The sequence below is a fragment of the Falco punctatus genome (genome assembly GCF_963210335.1).
Source record: "Falco punctatus genome assembly, chromosome: 3".
Lineage (NCBI taxonomy): Eukaryota > Metazoa > Chordata > Aves > Falconiformes > Falconidae > Falco > Falco punctatus.
The window spans coordinates 38,822,959-38,841,685 of record NC_137582.1 but is presented as its reverse complement, the minus strand read 5'-3'; the positions used below and the strand labels follow the sequence as shown (position 1 = coordinate 38,841,685).

The 18,727-nt window shown below is 41.3% G+C and overlaps 1 protein-coding gene across 2 annotated transcripts in view; it reads left to right on the top strand.

Annotated features, from left to right (window-relative positions):
- The first annotated feature begins 237 nt into the window (after positions 1–237).
- Positions 238–18,727, top strand: part of ZFHX4 (zinc finger homeobox 4) — a 150,651-nt gene continuing 132,161 nt past the window's right edge. For both annotated transcript variants that reach the window (XM_080381344.1, XM_080381343.1), the window contains exon 1: positions 238–2,403. The gene's annotated coding sequence lies outside the window, so the exon portion shown is untranslated. The remainder of the gene's footprint in view (positions 2,404–18,727) is intronic.

Below are 18,727 nucleotides of genomic sequence, written 5' to 3'. Positions count from 1 at the left end.
ATTTTCCTGAAGTTTGAAGTAAGGTTCCTCTGGACTGGGGTAAGGTTCCTTTCCCGCTTTATTGGCAGGCTCCGATTTTTGGAATAGCTGTACTTTCAGGTTGGCAATTTTTTTATTTACCTTTTTTTCCCCCCCTCTCTCCTTCCCAAAGACCTTTTCTTCCCTCTCCCCCCCCACCCACCCCCCCCCCCAAAAAAAAAAAACCAAAAACCCAACACCAAAACAAACAAACAAACAAACAAACAAAATCCAACAAAAACAAACCCCAAACTATCAGGACCTTCACTCTGGCCTTAAACATCTGCTTTTAGACACTGTTCCCTGACACTGGCCTGTGCTTCCTTAAGGGCAACCTTAATTCATCATCAGGTGGGGATTTTCCTGTTAGCGTTAGTTCCAGTATTTGCAAAATGTTCTGCTGGAGTAGGTGGTTTAAGGCCCAGAGAGGTGTATATTTCTACCATCCAGGTTTTTGCTAGTTTGTTGTTGTTGTGTGCGTGCACTTTTAATGGAAGGTTGTGATAAAACCTTCCTGCTGTTTTTTGGTGTTTAAGGCCTAAGACAAGGTTTTGATGTGTATCGCAGGAATCATGAACTTCAAAGGCATGCCAGCTCTAAGGTTATGGTTCACCTGCACGGAGTCCTTGGTACTGTAAATATCTCTTGCATGTAACTGTGACTTAGTGACCATTTCTGGTATACCCATTTCTGGAATAGCATTATCAAAAATCTGCACGTGTTCCTGCGGTGTATTCGGATGCTCTTTGAATAGTCATGTTTTTATCTTCAGTAAGGGGTATTTTAAAGTATGTCTATTCCGAGTTTTAGTTAATTATCTTTTAATGAAAGTGTCAGTCATATTCACATCTGCAGTATTAGGTTAAGATAATTAGATTTTCAAATGAGAAGCAATCTTCTTAAACCCCACACAGGAAAATATTTGTAGAAGATTCCCATTTATAATGACATCTGTACATTCTACCCTAGTTTTCATCATAATAATCCACCCCTCCCTGCCTCCCCCCCCCCCCCCCCCAAGAATGAAAGGTGTCTGGTAAAATATAGTAGATAAAATATTAATAAAGTATCAATACTCATAAGGAAAGGGGAAGACAATGCATGTATATGCATGAAACCTGTCTTGTATGCAAAGAGTCTCTTTCCCTGGGCTGATATTTACTTGATTTTGATAAGGCTGTTTACAGTTGATATTGTATATTCTGGAAGGCTTTGCTTTTTACTTTGTTGCTATCTCCAAGCAATTACATGGCGGCCACCAAATAAAGCGTGTTATGTTTGGTGTAACTGTGTGTATGTGGAGTGTATGTGCATATGTGTAAATATGATGTAGGAAGTGAGTGCACGCATGTGTGCATGTGCATGTGTATGTGTGTAAATAAATCCATCTTTATCTCTGCATGGGCAATTATTCCCTATCTTAGATATATTATCTTTCCTTTCAGAGTTGTCATACATTCATTACCCCAGTGCAAACATATATTTTTCATTAAATCCCCTTAAAAGGGAGAAAAGGGAAGAGAAAGACAGACTGACAGACAGAAATTTCCCCCTGATGGAATAATTAATGTAGACCCGTTTCTTTTAAGTTCCTGAACAGTTAAAAAAGCAAGTCTGTCTTCACACACACCCCCTTTTTTTGTTTTTTTAATTTTCCCTAGCCATCTACTTTGTGTGCCTGTGCGTGTGTGTCTGTGTTACTAATGAAGTTTGCAGACTTGTGTTTGTATCCATGAGCTCCTTTCTGCTGCCCCTTCTTCTCTGGGCTGGCTCTGTGGCTCCCGCAGCCCCGGCGAGCCCCCGGCAGCCGCGGCAGCTCCGGCTTCCCCGGCTCCGGGGCTGCGCGTCATTTGCAGCCCGGAGAATGTTGATCACCTCACTAATTACACCTCTCCCTCTCCTCTTCCCTCTCCTCTCCCTCTCCCTCTCTCTCCCTCTCTCGCTCTCTCTCCTCTCTCTCCCTCTCCTCTCTCTCTCTCTCTCATTCCCAGAGTGCATATCGGGAATAGACACACAAAGACATGCGCACTCAACTTAATCAGCCATTTTTTTAAACAGGGCTAAAACGATAATAATTAGCAGAATAAAGACATATCGGATTTTCATTTCCTTTCCTCCTTTTCCCAACCCCTTCACAACCAAACAGCGAGACCGCGGTCGGCACATGCTTTAACAACTCCCGGACCCCAAAGGACCGCTCCATGCCCCCCACTTCTTGCTCAATCATTTTTATTTTCACCCAATAAAGTTGGAGGATTATTTTTTTTTATTATTTTTTTAATGAACCTTCTCTCGTTTACTTGGATGTGATCAGCTGTTAAGTAAATAAAGCAAAACAAAAAAAAGAGGCGAAGATCCAGTAGGAACTGCGAGGGGAAATGGAAAGTAAGTTTTTTCTTTAACTTTTATTGAGTAGTTTGTGTTAAATTTAGGTCGAGTATCGATTATCTTTCCAGGCTGATCTTGCACAATCTTTGATATTTCGCTCTCGCTCTCCCTCTCTCTCTCCCTCTCTCTGTGCCTCTTTCTCTCTCTCTCACATACACACACACACTCACATCCCCAGATCCCGTGTACCTCTCCCCTCTCTCTCTCCCCCCTTTTTCTGCCTGTTTCCCCATTTTTAGGTACAGTATTTACTCTGGTTTGGGAAGGAGGGGCTGCTTTTTCTCTCTCCCTTCTTTCTTTCTCTCTCTCCCTTTCTCTTTCATTCCGGCGATTACATTTTGTGTATATATTTTTTTTGTTTTGCTTTGGGGCTGTAGGTTTGGGGTTTTTTTCTCTTTCGGGCTGTAACTTTCGGATTAAGTGGAGGACCCTGCTCAGTTTGCAGAAGAGGTTCGGGGGGTGCCCCCCACTTTTTATTTCGCTTTTTTTTGTAGGGAGTTCGGGGAGTGGGGGAATACTGTCAGTTTAGGAAAGACGTTACGGCTGTCAGAAGTCATCGCTTGCCAGCCCCTTCAGAGCTCGCACTCTTGCTTCGCAGCTCGGTGCCCCCCAAAACTTTGAGGTGCTTTTTGAAGGCGCATTCCGCTCTCCCACCCTCCTTCCCTCTCCTCCCCATCTCCACCCCCCTCGGCCTCCCAAACTTTCGCTTTCGGGCGGGGGGGGGGGGGGGGGCGGGGGGGAAGCCAGCAGGGCGGTGGGGACCCTGACTGCGTGCGTGTGTACAGGAGGTGTGGGGTGCTTTTCCCCTCTCCCCCCCCCCCCTTTTTTTTTTTTTTTTTTTTATTGTGCAGGTAGGTTTCTCAGGAGCAGAGGCAGGGGAGGCTGTGCGGGTGTGTGTGCGTGTTTGTGTGTGTGTGTGCGCGCAGGGGATCGCGCTGCTGGCTGCCGTCTCTGGCAGCAGGAGGAAGAGGAGCCCGTTAGGAGCGTGCCCTGCCTCTCTGTCAGTTTCGCCGCGCGGCGCGGGGAGGCGGCCCGGCACGGCACGGCACGGCACGGCGCGGCACAGCCCAGCCCGGCGCGGCACAGCCCAGCCCGGCGCCGCGCGGCACAGCCCGGCGCGGCGCGGGGAGGCGGCGCGGCACAGCCCGGCGCGGTGCGGCGCGGCCCCGCCAGCGGAGATACGCGGCTGCAGCTGCCTGTGGGCGGCTGCCGGCCGGGCGCCGGCGGAGCCCCCAGCATCCTCACCGTGCCGTGCCGTGCCGTGCCGTAGCGGGCAGCGTAGGAGGCTGCTTTCAGCGCAGCCTTTCTGAGATTTTTCAAGGGGGGCGGGGGAGTTGTTTTGCGGGACAGACGTCTATTATGTTTTTTTTAAACCGAGGACTAAGGTGTTTAAAGAAAAAAAACCCACAAAAAAACCCAACCAAAACAAGCAAAAAAAACCACAACAAAAAAACAAAAACAAAACAAAACAAGCTCATAAACAGCGAGAAGGCAGTTTGGTTCCTGCTCTAACTGCTCGTGCCAGAATCAAGTGCATCCCTTCCCATCACGGCGGCTAATGGCAGACGCGTCCCTGCTTCCCCCTCTTGCCTTACATGAAATTTCCTGCAAAAATGCTAATAAACTTTCACCCCATCCGATGCCAACTTACGGCGGTTCCCCTTCACTCCTCCCCTCCTGCATCTTCTCGCCCCCCTCCCCCCCCCCCGCCCCCCCCCCTCCTTGTGACTCCCCAGTAGAGGCAGCAGAAAATGCACGGGTTGGTATTTCTTTTGTTACCTGCGAGCCGGGCGGCCGGGGGTCTCTCATCGGCTGCTTAGGGCACTGGGTCCAACCGAGAGAGGAGCCACATCAGTCGGGTTCAGCCTGTTTCACCTCAGCGCCGTCCCGAGGAGGCTTTAGCCACCATACAATAACACACCCTCCTCCTCCTCTTCCTCCTTAGGTACCAAGGCAGAGATCGCAAACATAAAACCCCCCTCCCCACCAAAAAAAAAAAAAAAAAAAAAAAAAAAAAAAAAAAAAAAACCACAAACCAACCAAAAGACAACTTGCCAGGCTGAAGATGGTGGATTTACATTAAGCCAGACACAGGCAGGTTCACTCAGGAAGTCTGACCATCCCGTTTTCTGACAGTTGCATTTCCTCCGCTCCATTCCGTCCTCCTTTTTTTTTTTTTTTTTTTTTAAAAATTTTCTTTTTATTAGCCTCGTTCCGTTTTTAATCAAGGATTATGTAGTTGGCAGGAGGAGAGCAGGAAAGAGAGTGGAAAGAAAGGGCTTGGGTGCTTTTGGGGTGGTTGCTCTGAGGGTGTTTTCTTTGATGGTGTATTTTTTTTTTTCCAATTGTGTTTCCCCTGGATTTGCAGTGGCTCGATCCTTAGGAGCGGTGGTGGAGTGTTTAAAAAGATCATATGTAGCATTATATTTTTAGTTTGGTGGTGGATGGATGGAAGAGGTAGTGAGAAGCCTTTGCAGCCCTGCCTGTTGTTGGTTAGATTGAGGCAGAGACTTGGCTGCGATTGGGACGCGACTGTGACATGGGCATCGATCGCTTCCATTGAGAGCAATGCAAAAACACAGACTGGGTATGTAACACTCTCAGTGCCATCAACACTTGTTTTACTTTATATTTACTGGCAAAACTGACAGAACGATCCGGAGTGTTTTTCTTTGAAATAAGGAGTACAAACATTTGGATGGGAAGGTGCACAAAGATTATGGAAATAAACGGGGGGTTGAAGGTTTGGGTGTGCGTGTGTGGGAAGAGCCTTAATCATCATTGCTCCACTTCCTATTCAACTGACTGTATTTAAGGAGTTTCTCTCTTTTCTCGACTGGGGGATCCTACTAAACTGGTTGAAATGAAAAAAAAAAAAAAAAAACCAAACCGAAAAAAAACCAATCAACCTTGAGGGAATATCTGCTAGTTTTCAGCGTTTGCGGTTTCAGCCGGTAGGAAGGCACACAAAATAAAAGATGGCTAGCCAGCTGTTTTAACCTCTTGCACCTGGCTCCAGAGCTGGGGCTCACCAGGATTATTCAGTTATTCGTGCTATCTGTGCTTGAATATTTATAGTGTATGATCTAGAGATCCTCACAGTGCATTGTAGCATCTCTTTATCCTTTAGTCGTGGTCTTTTTGGACTTTGTCAACATAAACATGTATTCAATAGTTTTCATTTTTATGATAATGAACATAGAGGGTCAATGAAATATAGAGGGAAAAGTCGTAAATCTGCAAAAGTGAAACCTACCCAAGGAACAAAGAAAGGTCAGGTAAACCATCTGTGTAAGTCACAGTAATAGTACCTGCTGTTTGGTTTATGCAGTGATACTGCTTTATTATTCTATAAAATGAAACTTATCCGCTAGATCAAGTTAAAACTAAAGGAAAGCTGTGGAGATGATAAATGGCATTGCATGCATCTTTCAGAACAGGGAGACAGTTGTGTTCCTCGATTTTTGAATAGTTTAGGTTTATTTGTGAAGATGGTGCACCAGCAGATAACACATAAAGGGGGCCGAGAAAAATCACTGTTTAATATTGCAGAATTTACTGCTTCCATTCTGACCATAAGCCTAAATTTACACAATGAAATTTGATTATCTCTAATAACAATATTAGATCCTGCACTGGATGGATGAGAATTGAGGTGGTTTTGTTGATTGCAAGGGTTTAATGTTGCATTTCAGAATCTGATGTGGTTTAGCCTCCCTTCCATTAACTGGAAAACCCCTGAGGTTTTACAATTATTTCTTAAAGATAATACATTTAAGATTGCATTGATAGGCTGAAGAAAAGTCATAAAGGCAAGAAGGGAAGCCCTTAATAACTCTTGAGATTCAGACATGTTCAGCAGTTAGATTGGCTCTGACTTCACCAAGGGTCGACAATGTGTCATTTCCATGAAGCCAAATTGCCCTCTGCCTATATGATATTAATGTGCAAATCAATATTTCAGGGATTAAATTTCCCTTCTTCATTTTTTATGGTTTCTACCTCAATAAGTCTCAAGTCTATTAGAAGAGGCTGGATGATTTAAAATCTTTCACTGCAGAATGGCTTGTCGTAGCCTTGTTTCACAGACCGTTTTTGGATTTTCGTTATAAAAGACTAAAGGCATTCCAAAGAAGTTGATAGTCAGTATAGGGACATGCTCACTGTTGTAAAGCCCTTGTTCGATTAAGAGCTAAAAAAGGTATTGAAAATATAATATATATGTTTATATAACATATATACATTCTACTGCTTTAAAAATATTGTGTTAATCACCTATTGATTTATTTCAAAATCAATTGAAGCTCCTTTCTTATTAGTGATTTGTTCAGCATTCTTCAGCCTTGTTGTTAATTTTCTTAAACAGCATGCATGAATTAATCTGCTGGTAGAATGTGTTTCGGGTTTTCTCTGAACTGTATTTAAAACCAGGCATTTTTACCTATTTAAGCTAAGTGGTGTGAACAGTTCAGTATTGTGGGGAGAGCCAGGGCACTGTTTTCTGTACTTTGGATTCAGCATTGTTTTAATGAAGCTAACGGGTGTTTTGTAAATATTTTATGATATCTGCTCAGATGCTTATCACCAATGTTTATTAAGAGTTTCCATTGAATATTCAGGATCAGTTAAAAATTAAAATGGAGCTATCTGATCTGGAAGGAAACAATACATGACAGAAAATTTAGGTCAAAATACGAGGTTGTGACTTTATCACATAATCTTGGGAAGGCCCTACTGTCTATCATTTAGTGTTGTTTTATAGTCTTAGACCATCTGGACCAAGTTCCGCACAGCTGCATGAATTTCATATGTGATAGAACATTTTTTCCATTCAGTGTGAAATGTTCCTTCCTAAAAACGTACACCAGACTCGCTTAATTTAGTCTGCTAAAAGAAATGCACATGAAAAAGGACAAAAGGCTCTTTAATCTCTGCAAGCTGTTTGTTTTTCTTCAAGATTCCTGTCTGTTTGGGTTTGAAAAGTCATGTTTATTGAGCAGATGATTCTGAGGTGTGACATTAAAATAATATATGATTTTTGTGCTAGTTTCTGCTCTCCTAGTTAATTTGCAGAACTACTTTTTATGCCTGTCAAAACACACAGTTAATCTATTCTTATTTACAATTAATCTCAATAAAATTAATCTTAACTATGCCTTAGTCAGTAGCTTAAAATATCTAATTATATTCAATTAACTGCTGTCATAGTAATTAACACTGCTTAATTGCCTCTGCATATATTTATGTAAAGCTCATTAGTTACTGCTTGCTCTTTTTTTTCCTTTTCTCTTTCTCATTTTTGTGGCTCTGAGAGCACTGTTGTAAAACCCAGTCTAGCTTTTGACAATTTGGGTCTTGAAGAACCTGTGACAATGGCAATACATGTGTTTGTAACCTGTTATGTGGGTAAATATTTGTATTTTCATATGCAAAAGGGGTACCAGAGCTGAGACTCTAAAGGACTTCTAATCCAGCTCCCCCTCCCCCCCCCCGCCCCCCCCCCCCCCCCCGGGGCTTTCTCCTACCCCAACACACACAAAAATGTTTTCTAGCCTTGTTGTTCGAAATATGAGAAGCCAGGTTAAGCTTTGAGTTTATAAATGAAGAGCTTTTCTGCATCTGCCTTGGAGCTGTACCCAGAAGGCAGAGCTTTGCTGCTCCAAATTCATTCAAAGGGTTAAAGACTTGGCCAAGGTTCAAATTGAGAAGCGCCCAGGGAAAGTGCATGTGAATATGTACAAGTTTCATGTAATTAGTGCTTAATTATATTAACATATGCAAATTGTCAACTTAGGAGCTTGTTGAGCTGGCAAAGATCAGCCAGGCACAATTGCTGTATTGTTCTGAAACAATAATGGATTTCAAGTTGGATTGTGAAAACACATAACTAGCTATCTAATTTAACTCATACCATGGTGAAATTTCATTAGTCTCCATGGAGACTGGTTTAATTGTGCTGACTAATGTTCTGGGCTGCAGAATGTCCTAAAAAGAAAGCGTTGTTTGCCTAATCCACCTTACAATGACACTTGTTTGTACATGTTTCCCTTGTGTGAGAATTTGCATATGCAAATAAATAGTTTCTCTGCCCCATTTGTCATGGCTGTTCATTACCCATGAAGAGGACATTGTTACTAGGCTGTTACTGAGTCTCCCAAGACAGGATAGTGTCAACCAGTCCAGCCACATTCTTTCATAATTTGTTTCTGATTAATAGACCAGAGTGAGGCTCATTCTATTCAGGCCTCTGCAAAGGGAAGGTCAGTTCTGTCACTGAAAAGAGTTTCCGCAGCAACTGAAGTTTTTTCTCTCCCTCCCCCCTCTTGCTTTGGCTAAAATAATCATATTTTAAATAATGTATTCTTGCTCTAAGGAATACCTCCACTAATAATCTCTAGTTTCCTAAAGCAAAAGATAGGAAAATAAAGGAGATTCTGGTGTTGGAATATTAATCCTGTTTTTGACAGAAAGGTAAACTGATATAATTGCTTTTCAGTCGAAGGAATGGGGGTTTATACAAGTGTGAAAGCATCGGAAAAGGATTAGCATTTTTTTGCATAATGAAAAGCTCTGTTGAATAGGGCACTGAATGGTTGACTGAATGACTGAGATGAAAGGAAGATGAAAATGCAGGCTCCTCTTTCCTTATGCCTATGTTCAGCTCTCCCTAAAGTTATGTTTGTCCAAGACCTGAGAAAACAAGCAGAAGCTCAGATTTTAGCAACTTGCTAAGATGCCCCGAGTTTCCATCATCATGTGAAGCGATACGTACGAGAGTAGTGCAGCGAAAGGATGAGAAACACAGGTTCGTATGGAGGGGAGCTCCAGGAACATGACAGGCAAACCAAATATTGACTATTGGGTATCGAGGATTCCCAGCACTTTGCTTGAGGGAAAGAAAGAGGGAGGAGGGGGGACAGCAGGGAGGGAAGGAGTTATTTTAAAAGTTGCCAATGGAAATTATGCATCAATGCATAATAAAGTTTAGTATGCAAGGAAGCAGGGTTTAGTCAATATCTGTTTTAATTATTAAACTATTTCTCTTTTGGAAAAAGTTATGAATTCTGACTCAGTGCTGTTTCAGTGGCACAGGAGCCTTTCTGGAGAAAAAATTACTCTCTTCGTTCGGCTTTGAAAATAGAGAAAGCTTACCGAAATAGAAATTGATACCTGTGCATAAGGAGCGGGGGTTTTGGCGTGACTACATCAGCGTACTCAGGTTGTTTAAAACATTTGGATTCCAGTAGATTCAAGGGCCCTGGTCTCCTCCTGCAGTCAGTGCTAGACCCCCGCTGACTTCAACCGGAGCAGGATCAGGCCCCCAGACAGGGCTGCAACTGGTTAGCTGTTGACAATGTGATCAGTGCTTCTAATTATGTTCTCTCAACAGTAATTAGGGCAGTTAAAATACCATAAGTGTTGAGCCACTTTTGAAAGTGGGAAGTGGTTCTTTTGTATGTATGTAAATCAAATGCAGTGTGAATAATTATTTGTACGTATGCATATTAAATAGGCTCTTTTTTTTTTTTTCCAGGTCAGCCTAATTACCAATTTAGAGCTACTGTGGAAAACTGTTGGTAGTTGGACTAAATATTAACTTGCTTGGGGGAATTTTTTTTTTTTTTTTTTTTAGTTTGCAGAACATTTATTTGTAAATGCTTGTTCGTTCAGTGTTGGGCTTGATCCGATAATATTTAAACAGTTAGAGATGCCCCTAAGAAATTAGGGTTATTTATGGATAAATAAAGTAAAACTGTAAATGCAGAAAGTGCTTGGTAAGAATAAAGGCACCAAAATTGTATCTTTCAAGATGAAGCTAAAGACCTTCTGTGGGATTTGAGAATGTTTTATCGCTAACTTTATGAAATGCCTTAAAACTTCTTTTAAAGGAACATGCTTAGAGGATATTCTTTCATTCTGGGAACAGCTTATTAGAGTATTTCCATAAGAAAAATGTGTTAATTTAAAAAATAAATTCATTTATATTTTAAAATATTGTTAACCAAGCACCATGTGTTGTCTCTGGCAACGTTCCAGCCACTGTAGAACTGGATAACACATGGGTTAATAATAACTTCTGTGATGTCTGCATTCTTACTGAATGGGCAGAAACCCAACACACTGAGATACTGGGATTCAAGATTTTAGAGTGAGATGTAACACAGAATGTGTTCATGTGAACAGATGCACAGATAGAAGAAACTAAAAGACATGTATGGGTTGTTTTACCTAGTAGGTAAACCAAACCTAGCAGGTTCCGTGTGGTTGTTGTTGAGTTTTGTTGTTGTTTTTGAAAGGGGTATTAGAAACATTTGTTGATAGTGGAGTTCAGTAGACTTGTAGAGATAAACTTGTTTTACATAAATAAGGGCAGCAGGTTTAGCCTTTAATACGTATTACTCTCTTTTTTAATAGTCACTCTATAGCATGTTTTTATCTGTATTTTCATTATTACTGCAGCTCTCACTGAGTTCCAAACTAAGCCAGAAAAGTTTGCACCAGACTGAAATATGGCAGTCTAATGGAGGAATGACTTTTTCTGCTTTAAACAAAATATTCTGAGGAACAGTTTAACTAAGTTATATGATCAAAATAAAAGTTTTCTAGATTAAGGCACTCTTTTATATGTTCACATTACTCAGCATCAGGTTTCAATGGGGAAAAAAAAAAGAGATTTAGAAGGTAATTTGTCCATATTATATTTTATTTGATTTTGGTACTTTTGAGAACAATTTTCAAGATGCCCAGAAACTGAGATCTCTTTATAGACAAATCTAGCAGACTTTCAGCACTCACAGGGATCTGATAGGCTGTACCAGCTTCTAAGGAGGTGTTATAGTCCTTCAGGTCAATAGTTCACAAACCAAAGGCTGCATGTACATGATAGACCATGGTGACTCTGAAAACAAATGTTTACCATATAGGCTGCAGCAGTGTCTGCAGAACAAGTGATACGCATACTAGATGTACATCTAGAACTATTTAAATATAGATAAACACTCTGCTTCTGAAACAAAGAAATCCTTATGAAAGACCTGTGTTGATGTAAGCCCAGGACACATAAACCAAAAAGAATGGGATTCTTCCCATTCATCCCAAATTAAATTAACAATAACTCCTCTGAATTCAGAGGAGTAATATGGCTGTAAAATAGGCAAAAGGTGCAGTTTTGATACTAGCAGAGAAAGAATCAGGCCTTTAGTGACCATTTGACAATAATCCCATAAAACCAGATTGAAAAGGTTTCATCTCCTCTTCTGCCATTTCCATTTGTAAGGATTATATGCTTAGTGCAGGAGGCACTGGAGGGTCTGTAAGAAAGAGGTGTTCCAGAGGAGGTCAGTTCGGTGCCTTTCACCAGGTAATAGCAGAGCTGAGGGCCTGGGAGTGGCAGTGGCTGAAGGCTCGCTCCTCCTTGTTTTGACACCAAGGCTGCCTTATAAATTCACCTAATCTGAGATGACAAGGCAGCTGTCACTGGTAGTGCTCCAGTGTTTGGGGCAGTGTTGGAAACCTGGAGTAATACCAGTTATTTCCACACCTTTTCCAGAAGACGATAGTGTAACAGACAAGAATAATCTCTTTTTGAAGAATAACAAAACCACAACTTGCCTCTTTGCCTTCACCTGGGGAAGGGAAAGAACCTTTCTTCCTTCTCCTCCATTGGGGAGGATCATTTGATTTTTGGTATTCAGAAGGCCAGAGCTTCTGCAAGGAGAGGTGGTGGTGGGGAAATCCTTGGATTTGCCAAGTGTTATATGACGGTTTCAAATGCAGGTGTTTTTTCTGTGTGAGAAACCATGGCTGTGCCTCTTCAAATAAGAGTTTCTCCTTGTTTAGTGCCTTCCCCACTTCAGAAATGAAGGTTCTGAGTGAAAAGTAACTGCTTAAACAGAAAACTTATTCCTGCAGGTTGCACCCTGGTCTTTTTATATTTTTCTGTACTGAAGTACGGTTACTGATTTTGTTTACAGTGCTGAGGGTTTAAATTAAAGAAAATGTACCATTTCCAAAATAAATTATTTAGCTATATGGCAAATGTAATCTCTCAGTCCCTCAGTTCCTCTGAGTTTTATGAACTGCTCGCCAAAAAAAATTACTGTCTTTGCTATCGTGGTGCAGCCATCTCTGGGTTGGGAAGGGTCACCCCATGCACAAACAACCACGAGCCTCTCTGCTGCAGCACAGCAGTGTGCTTCAGGACTTCTTCCAGCAGGAGCAACTGATTGCTGTAGGGAGGCAAAATGTGATTTCTCACTGAGTCGTCCTCCAGTGAGCTCCAGTGAAAAGCATCACTTGAGTTTTAAGTCCCAACTGGTCTGGCCTGTGGATTTCTCTCTCCTTTGATGGGTGTTTTCCCCAGCTGTGCTGCAGCTTCTAATTACGGCTGAGGGCCTCTTCCGAAGTCCAATGCCACCTCATTGATTTTCCTGGGTTTGGATCAGGCCCTTGCAAAGAAGAGTATCATGTACTGAGACACCCGCTGCAGCTCAAGCAGCGGCAGGTCAGCCCTGCCAGGCAGCGGCCAGCTGGCCCCGGCCCTGCAGCCAGAGCCGCCTGCTGAAGTCACAGGGCAGGGCGGTGTGGTCACAACTTTTTTTTTTCCCGAGTGAGTGGAAAGGCAGCAAGAAACAATGGTGTAAAAAAATGTTAGTCTTTAAACATAGCAGGAGCTGGGAGCCTGACACTAACTCAGCCACTAGAGTCAATTCAGCCCTCTGGAGATTGTGACATGTGCAAAAAGGGGGTTGGGGGGAGACCTTAAAAATGCGGGATTTAATTCCACGTTGAAACGTATTCTCCATGAAGGCTGCTGCTTTCATGTTGAACAGCGCAGGTCTCTCAGTGGTTTTGTGTGTCAAAGACATTTGTACTGAAACACTTAGTGTCTTGCCACAACTGGATGTTAGTGTTTCTGGACCAGAGCTGTTTGGCCCACCACTGAGTCTGCTGTTGATATCAGTTTGTTTTTCAATGTTATCACTATTTAAAAATAGATTTTGAGGCTGCTTGAATTTGTTTAAATACATACAACAGCAGTGATTTTTAAACATTACTGGTTTCAGTTGTAGCTGTACAGAAGGGTTGAATCTGCTCTCAGCATATTTTTAACATGATTTTAATAATTGGAGGCAAATATATTAGAAATCTTTTAGGTTCATTTAAAAATCTATGAAATTTAAACAAATGCTGAATTGTGTAATGGTTTGTCTGGGAATTACTTAGCTGCACAGCGTAATAATATTTTATTAGCTGTCATTTGTTTTCTAGGAAGAAAATGGTGATTTTTATGTTGTGTGTTCTGTGAAAACTTGGCACTGAAACAGGACAGTCCCTGAACATGAAATTCTAAAAAGGTGGGACAGTAGTTGCCCAAAAGGTGAAGACTTGAGAAAAATTGGGGTGGGTCATTTCTTTCCTGAAATGAGGCAGGGTACAGATTAGGAGCCATTAAGGTTTGCCAGGAGTTGCTGGTCATAGAAGCCTGTTTAAGTGCTCACTGTCAACAAGGAAATCATGGGCAGCACTTAAAGTGGCTCACCTCTGATTTATTCATAAACCTCACACGAGCACTTGGCTTTGTTCTGGCTCTGGTAAGGGGGAACTGATGCCAATAAGAACAGGAATAAAGAGCTTCTTGCATGGTCCAAAAGTGAATAGCACTTTATCTCAAAGCATGACCTCCATTCCCAAGATCTGTTGTGTTACAGTTGACTCTGCTAGATGTGTATTCTCAGATGAATTGCTAGAAGAGGTTACGACAAATATATACTTTGTAAACCCTGTAGATGTAACAAGAACCATGTAACTGGAACTTACGTTCTAACTTGACAGAAAGGTTGTGGTATTCATAGTGAACTGAGAGATTTCCGTTTCAGACAGTGCTTTAAGTTGGTGTTTTTAATGTGAGTCAGAAAACAGTATGTTTATGTGGCTGTGATTCAAGTGAAAATTTTATATTCTTTAAGGGATTAGTTTGAGAAACGTATTTTGATAAAAGCAGGCACACAGAAATGCAAAGCAGTTCAGAGACCAAAAAGAAAAAAAAGAAAAAAGCTTGACTCCGTTTTTAGGCATATTTGATTGCTGCTGCTTTATTTTTGTTTCTCTAAAAAAGGCAAAGTAGTGCTCGCAGTCCGTGATGGGGGAAGGGACCTTTCGAAGACGGTCAACTGCCATGTTTGCACTGGGGCAGAGGTTGAGTACAGTTACTTAAATCCCCAGAGAAACATTTAGTTAACGCTAGTCTCTTTCTGATCCTGTCTGAGTCTGGTTTTCTTTTCTACTTTTTAATGAAGTTTGTTTGTTGCTACATTTAGGTTATATTTTTAAACTGACTTGCATTTTCACAGCAGATTTGACCAAAGGAGTCATAATGGAAGACAGTGATGAGAGTTAATGATAAGTCTTTGATAAAGCAGTCCTCGTGTGCAATCTGATCACAGCCATCAGCTCATTTGTCATGGCTGAAGTGAAAATGTCAGGACCAATGAGTGTATCAGTGCTGAAGGGGGCGAAAGGGCTTTTGGAGACACTTTTGTGCTGGGAGTGGGCCATAGCTTAGATGCAGCTCTAGGGAAATACTGGGATTAGCCAACTCTGTGCACAAATCCCTAGCATAACAGAATTAGTTGGGAAAATGAGGTTTGTTAGAGAAAAAAAAATATCTGTAGAACTGCTCTAGGCTGCAGCCCAGGAGCTATGCAAAACAGTAAGGAATTTTATTAAAATAATTTTAGCAATGTGAATGTACACACATTCCAACAAAAATTACAATTGGTAGCCAACATTATAATAAAACTCATCTTAATGCATTTTGCATATGTACGTGGGTTTGCTTCTAGAAAAAAAAAGTGCATTTAAAATAAATACAGTCTTCACAGTCTTAAAAGCAGGTTTTCTGAGTTTGACACAGTGGAAATTAATACAACATATTTAAATATAAACTGATGCTGATGATCTTTTGACAGGGGTAAGTTCAAATAGAAGATAAGGGTAGTCTCCCTGCTGCAGACACTTCTTTACTCAGGAGGTATAATTCATGCAATAGGAACATATTGATTGCCAAACTGGGACTCTAGTGTGGCTGGCCTTTTCTCCCTTTGACTGGTCTGTACAAGATGCTTCTGAAGAATATCACAGTAGGCAGATGTAGGATAACCTGCTGTATATGCCTGTCTTGCCATGATTGCAAATGCAAATTGTTTAGACCTCTGAAGAGCAAGGTTTAATATCCCCTACAGATTTTCCTTTCTTTTTTGTTCTTCCCTCCCCACCCCCAGCCCTGCTCCCCCCCTTTATTACTCTATATATACATTTGGCAGCCACTTTCCCTTCTGTTTTTTAACCTGGGTAGATTCATGATCTCAATGGTATCCTGCAGCACTGAGTCCTACTGTCTAACCCCTTTGCCCTTTTCATCATCAGGTTTTAATTTGTCACAGCTTAGCTTTCTTGGAAACCTGCTACTTGTCTTTTGGTAAGCCTCATCTTGCTTCCTGTTACATACCTAGGAAGAGCAGGGTGCTTTTGCCACTGCAGTCTGTAAAAATGCTGAAGAAATCTTGATTTCTTTGAGGTGAAGATCCTACTTGCCAGACCTATTTAGCTGCTGTGGCACTACGTAGGTGTTTAACCAGGTAATCCCATTACCTGCACAATGCCAGCCCAAGAGGAGTAAGCATGAGTGAGTTATTCCATCTCCAGCGCGTGGAGTGGTTAGTGAGGAATTGTCCAAATACTAGACACGGGTAGATAATTGTCTGGCTGGCTACACCAGTTAATAATGGCTATTTACCTGTGGAAGGGATATTTACCTGTTTTGCTGCACTTCCCACATGCTTGATATTGCAGAATTGGGAGTATTTTAACTTCACAGATCCGTGCCGAGGGGGTTCAGCAGACTGCCAGCACTGGGCTGACGGCAGTTTTTCCTTTGTTTGGTGTTCCTGTTAGAGGTGCTGCTGCAAGTTTATCATCTTCCTTTTGGATTTAATGGAAGGTTGAGAAGAAAATTGTTTGGTATCGGCTCCATTGTATCGCTGATCTGGTAGCTGCCACCATTACGTAAGGCCTTCGAAACGGAGCAGAGCGTGGCGGAGGACAGCGCTGGCCCTCGCTGTGCTCTGGGTTATTAGCGTGTCTGTGCTGCTACCATGTGTTGCACGGTGTTCACCCGTGGAGGAAAGCCCTCGCTTCCTTTTCCTTTCCCAAAACTTGGGCATAAGTTTGGGAGCAGGCAGAAGGAGCGCGTATGCTGATCGGAGGGGGTGGAGAGCAGGGTGTGTGTGGCAGAGCCTTAGGCTGTGGCTCAGATACCAGGTAATTGCCTCTGGTAAGCCTAGGCTTCCTTGCAGCCGGCTTGCAGCTAGCCTGTGAAACTACCTTTTGTGGTCACGGGCTTCAGGCCCGTGGTTCTTCTGGGCCTTCTTGTGCTATGAACATGGCCACAGGGACTAAAGATACCAGGTAACCTCGAGTCTGGCATAGAAACGTGTAATAAAGCTGCAGCCTCTAGCCTTTAAACCCCAAACACTTCTCTGTTTATGCGTGTCAGCGTGAGTGGCAGCAGCAAAGTGATTTATTTAATCTAACTAGTACTTATCTTTGTTAGGAGTCATCTGCAGATTTCTTCCATTTCATATACAGTGAATTGTCCTCTTTCAGATAATGTGCTTGTACAACCTTTTTTTGTTGTCGTTGTTTGTTTGTTTAATTCTATTGATTTACTGTATTGAAGTGAAATATCTGATAACTGTTTCCTACATTTTGACTCTACATAGTCAAAGAAGCTGATGAGATTCTTCTCTCCCTTCCACAAGCCCTTTAGCTGTTTTAAATGTATAATTATCATTGCATGTCATTTGATAGCTGCACTAATTGCTGCCAACCATTGTCTGTTTGCACTTAATGCTGAAACCTGATCAACATCCTGCTTTGGTTGATGTTTGGTGGTAAACTTTAATTAACTCTTATTGTATTGAAGAAGAGCTCAGTCTCTGTGCTAACTAATCATTTACCTTCATTATGTCCTGACAGCTCCACTTGTTCCTGGTACTAATAGATACACCAGTCAGTAAATAAACCTGCAAACCTTCATGCCTTGAAGTTGTTCCACATTGATATTTTGTTGCTTAAAGTATAATGGTGTAAAGATAATGATTTCAGTGAGTTTTGTATCTCTGTTTTTCCAGACACCAATCTCAAATTGCCTTTTTCATGCCAGACAATATCATTTTAATAGTAACTGTAGATTTAAGATAACATTATTCCTTCAGCATGGTTCCTATATACATGCATCTTTTGAATCAATACAATTAAGCTTGTCTCCTGTTGGAATTCTTGTAATTATTTTTCCTGAAATACTTTTCCTGTAATGATATTGAAGTTAAAGTAATCAGGTTACTGGCAGATCATGTAAAATTCAACTCAAAATTGCTGGCTGCTTGATTTTAATTTGTCTGACATCAAGTTTGTTTGAAAAGGGATAATATGTGGTTAAACCAAGGAACTTATAATTATGGTTGACATTTGTTTGTTTATAATGAAATCTAATTAAAGTTCATACATTTTAAAACACAAAAGTTAATTACTGAATTGCTCACTTCACTTATGCACAGCAGTCAAATTAACTTGCAGAGCAAAAAAATGGCAAAACAGTATGCATAATAAAAACAAAATGTCCAGCTGATCTTGGCAATACAAAACAAATTTGCCATGATAATATTCTAGAAAAAACAAATGCTTTATTAATAACTAAACTGTTTAAAAAACATCCTGTATATTCACTGACCAGGCTGATTTTAATACGGAGCAATATTTAAATGTTTTACATGATTTACAATGCCCACAGCTTTTTTATTTCTTCTCAGATACATAATTGGAAGAGTCTTGCACTCTTGTGAATATGCTCAGAAGCACAGTTCTTTATTTTTTGTTTTCATCAAGACCCTTTCTGAAGTCATCTGGAGTTGTAGTATCTCCCCGAGAACTGGAATGTTTGCTTGACTACCTGCCTTGTGATAACTTTTAGAAAGATAATTGCAGCATTTTTAGCATGCAAGCAACTTAGTATTAGGCAAACAAAAAAAGCAACGTTTATTTCACAGTTAGTTTTGAGACAACAAAGAGGTTAGGTGAATATTGTAGAGCCATCTTGACACCCTGGTCATTATTTGTTAGTTTTGCAATTCAGTCTTACCTTCAGAATGTGCTCACAGAGAACAAATCGAGACTAGCAAAATCCCAGTTTGTAGTAATTCACACTTTAAAAGATTATACTCCTCTATTTTACATCATTACAGTTTTTTTAGTATACTTA